Raw genomic sequence first — 4,772 nt, 5'->3', positions numbered from 1 at the left:
CACGTGAATGGTCGGCGTTGATGTCAATCATCAACATCCTGTCTTCTGGCTGGTCGACTGGTGACGTCGTGCTTTGGGGGAGGAGAAATTACGTCACTATTTGAGGGTTGGACTGGAACCGTGTGGTCGAAGGTCAGGGAATGGTAAGGGGAAAGTTCTTAAGACACTGAATTTATTGTCATTCCACTGCACGACAGCATCATAGTGCAATCATTTCTATCAACCACATTTTCAAAATAAATAAAACAGCGCAAGGAAAAGACAAAGTAGGGCAGGGTCTTGGTTCATTGATCATTCAGGAATCTGATCACAGTGGGGAAGAAGCTGTCCCTGTGCTGCTGAGTGCTGGTCTTCAGGGAAGAGGGCATGGCCTGGGTGGTGGGGGCCTTTGAGGATAGAGCCTGCTTTTTTAAGACACTGACTCATGTAGATGTCCTCGATGGAGTGAAGTCTGGTGCCTGTGACGTAGCTGGCTGACTTAACAACCCTCTGGAGATTTCTGATCATGAGCGTTGGTACCTCCATACCAAATAGAATGATCTCCACGGTAACCTGTAGGTGTTTTTGAGAGTCTTCTGTGACATACCAGATCTCCTCAAATTCTTCACAAATTATAGCCGCTGGCGAGCCTTCATTATTGCACTGACATGGAGGCTCCAGGACAGATCCTCGGAGATTTTGACACTCAGGAATTTGAACTCTTGATCCTCTCCACTGCTGACCCCTCGATGAGGACTGGTTTGTGATCTCGTGATTTGCTCCTAAAGTCCACAGTCATCTTTCTGGTTTTTCTAATATTGAGTGCAAAGTTATTGTTGTGACACTACTCAGCTAGCTGATCAATCTCCCTCCTGTATGCTTCCTCGTTGCCATCTGTGATTCTGCCGACAACCACGGTGTCATTGGCAAATTTGCAGATGAGGAAGTCAAGGATACAGTTTCAGGTTCAGAGGCCCAGGGTTTGGAGTTTGCGACCAGCACTGAGGGAATGATGGTGTTGAAGAATGAGCTGTAGTCAATGAAGATTAACCAGATGTACGTGTTGTGTTGTCTAGGTGATCCAGAGCTGAGTGGAGAGCCATCTGCACCTGCTGTGGAGCAATTGTAACAGTAGGCGAAATGGAGTAGTTCCAGACCTCTGCTTGGGTACGTGTTAAATGTGGCCATGACCAATCTCTCAAAGCATTCAATCACAGTAAATGTAAGTGTTGCTGGGCGATAGTGGTTAAGGCAACTCACTCTGCTCCTCTTGGGCACTGGGATGATTGATGCCCTTTTGAAGCAGGTGGGAACCTCCAACTGCAGCTTTGAGAGATTGAAAATGTCCATGAACACTCCAGCTAGTTAGTTGGAACAGATTTTCAGTACCCTGCCAGGTATGATATCAGGGACTGATGCATTGCGAGGGTTCACCGTCTTGAATGATGTTATGACATTGGCCTCAGAGACAGATATCACAAGGTCCTCAGCCTTTTCAGGGATTCTCATAGGCACTGTTGAGTTCTCCTTCTCAAAGTGACCATAGAAGGTGTTCAGCTCCTTGCGTAGTGAAGCATCACAGCCATTTATGGTGTTTGACCTCACTTTGTAGGATGTAATGGCCTTTCTTCTTACAACAGAGGAGTGTTGTATGTGGAAGAAACATGGCCTCCCTGCCTGTCTGGAATGTGTGTATTGTGGATGGTCACGTGTTCTCCCCGTCTAAAACATAATCAGAAGTCACATCACCTGTCAATCAAGGTTGGACTCTGCCCACCAATTAGTGCACACCTTGCCATTGGCCAACCATCACATAGCACATTCTCTCTCTCTGCCTTGTGATCCAAGCTCAGGACATCACACCATGTCAGGTCGCTACTGTGGATATCATAGAACCATAGAACAATTAGAGCACATAAACAGGCCATCTCGGCTTCCCTGGTCCATGCTAAACCATTTCTTTTCTTAGTCCCACTAACCTGCACCCAGCCCATAGCCCTCCACACCTCTCCCATCCACTACCTGCTCATATTCTTTTTAAATGTTCAAATTAAGCCCAGATTTACCACTTCAGCTAAAAGCTTGTTCCACACTCCCACCATTCCCTTTAACCATATAACCATATAACCATTTACGGAGCGGAAACAGGCCATGTTGGCCTTTCGAGTCCACACCAGTTCACTGATTTTGTGCGCCCTCTTCAGGCATTGGTGATTTTAAGTGTAGTGTATCTTTGAGAATTTTAACATCTATCCATAGGTACTCTATACTTTGGATGTGAAATCTCATATAAAAATATTCAAAAACATTGGCTGTGTGGGAGAAGCCAGTGAGTGGCTGTGGACAATAGCTTCTTTGTAAAGAAGTTCCCCCTAAACTTTTCCCCTTTCACCCTTAACCCATATCCTCTGGTTTGTATCTCATCTACCCTCAGTGGAAAAAGCCTATCTATATTTATCAGTCTATCCCCCTCATAGTTTGAAATACCTCCATGAAATCTTCCCTCATTCTTCTCCGTTCCAGGGAATATAGTCCGAACCTGTTTAATCTTTCCCTGTAACTCAGTTCCTGAAGTCAGGGCAACATCCTAGTAAATCTTCTCTGTGCTCTATCTTATTGATATCTTTCCTGTAGTTAGGTAATCAAAACTGCACACAAAACTCCAAGTTTGGCCTCACCAATGTCTTATACAACTTTAATATAACATCTAAGTGCAGTGCGCGCAGTACTGGCCCCACCCTTTACACCCATGGTTCGTGTGCCGTGGCCAAGCAAGCTGGGACGTGGCAGCGAGGTCCTTGGGTCGTAGGTTTTATATCGGAGTGGCCTTCTCCTATGCAGGTTTCTTACCCGGGCTGGAGGGGCCTGCCTCCCCTCCTAGGTCGGTCCATACTGCCCGGACCGGGGCCGAGGCCGCTGCTGCTCTCCCTGTGCCCGTACTGGGGCCGCCGCCTCCCACTCTCTGCCCGGATCGGGGCCTCCGCCTGCCCCACTCGACCGAGGCCGGGGCTGCCGTCTCCCCTTTGCTCCTGCCCGAATTGGGGCCGCCGCCGCCTACCCTCAGCCCGGACCGGGGCCGGGGCCGCTGCTGCTCTCCCTGTGCCCGGACTGGGGCCGCCGCCTCCAACTCTCTGCCCGGATCGGGGCCTCCGCCTGCCTCACTCGACCGAGGCCGGGGCTGCCGTCTCCCCCTTGCTCCTGCCCGAATTGGGGCCGCCGTCGCCTACCCTCAGCCCGGACCGGGGCCGGGGCCGCTGCTGCTCTCCCTGTGCCCGGACTGGGGCCGCCGCCTCCAACTCTCTGCCCGGATCGGGGCCACCGCCTGCCTCACTCGACCGAGCTGGGGCCGCCGTCTCCCCCTTGCTCCTGCCCGGATTGGGGCCGCCGTCGCCTACACTCAGCCCGGACCGGGGCCGGGGCCGCTGCTGCTCTCCCTGTGCCCGGACTGGGGCCGCCGCCTCCCACTCCCTGTCCAGACCGGGGCCTCCGCCTGCCTCACTCGACCGAGGCCGGGGCCGCCGTCTCCCCCTTGCTCCTGCCCGGATCGGGGCCGCCGCCGCCTACCCTTCGCCCGGACCGGGGCCGGGGCCGCTGCTGCACTCCCTGTGCCCGGACTGGGGCCGCCGCCTCCCACTCCCTGTCCAGACCGGGGCCTCCGCCTGCCTCACTCGACCGAGGCCGGGGCCGCCGTCTCCCCCTTGCTCCTGCCCGGATCGGGGCCGCCGCCGCCTACCCTTCGCCCGGACCGGGGCCGGGGCCGCTGCTGCACTCCCTGTGCCCGGACTGGGGCCGCCGCCTCCCACTCCCTGCCCGGACCGGGGCCTCCGCCTGCCTCACTCGACCGAGGCCGGGGCCGCCGTCTCCCCCTTGCTCCTGCCCGGATCGGGGCCGCCGCCGCCTACCCTTCGCCCGGACCGGGGCCACCCCAAGGCTGCTGCTCTCCCTGTGCCCGGACTGGGGCCACCCCAAGTCCAAAGCCCGCTGCGCAGCTCAGACGGCAAAGTCCTCCTCAGCGACAAGATCTCCATCCTCAACCGATGGTCAGAACACTTCCAATCTCTTTTCAGTGCCAACCGCTCAGTCCAAGATTCCGTCCTGCTCCAGCTTCCTCATCAGCCCCTAAGGCTAGAGCTGGATGAGGTTCTCACCCTGGATGAGACATATAAGGCAATCGAATAACTGAAAAGTGGCAAAGCAGCAGGTATGGATGGAATCCCCCCAGAGGTCTGGAAGGCTGGCGGCAAAACTCTGCATGCCAAACTGCATGAGTTTTTCAAGCTTTGTTGGGACCAAGGAAAACTGCCTCAGGATCTTCGTGATGCCACCATCATCACCCTGTACAAAAACAAAGGCGAGAAATCAGACTGCTCAAACTACAGGGGAATCACGTTGCTCTCCATTGCAGGCAAAATCTTCGCTAGGATTCTACTAAATAGAATAATACCTAGTGTCGCCGAGAATATTCTCCCAGAATCACAGTGCGGCTTTCGCACAAACAGAGGAACTACTGACATGGTCTTTGCCCTCAGACAGCTCCAAGAAAAGTGCAGAGAACAAAACAAAGGACTCTACATCACCTTTGTTGACCTCACCAAAGCCTTCGACACCGTGAGCAGGAAAGGGCTTTGGCAAATACTAGAGCGCATCAGATGTCCCCCAAAGTTCCTCAACATGATTATCCAACTGCACGAAAACCAACAAGGTCGGGTCAGATACAGCAAGGAGCTCTCTGAACCCTTCTCCATTAACAATGGCGTGAAGCAAGGCTGTGTTCTCGCACCAACCCTCTTTTC

Source organism: Narcine bancroftii, chromosome 3 (assembly GCF_036971445.1).
Source record: "Narcine bancroftii isolate sNarBan1 chromosome 3, sNarBan1.hap1, whole genome shotgun sequence".
NCBI classification, from domain to species: Eukaryota; Metazoa; Chordata; class Chondrichthyes; order Torpediniformes; family Narcinidae; genus Narcine; species Narcine bancroftii.
Note: the sequence above shows the minus strand (reverse complement) of the source record.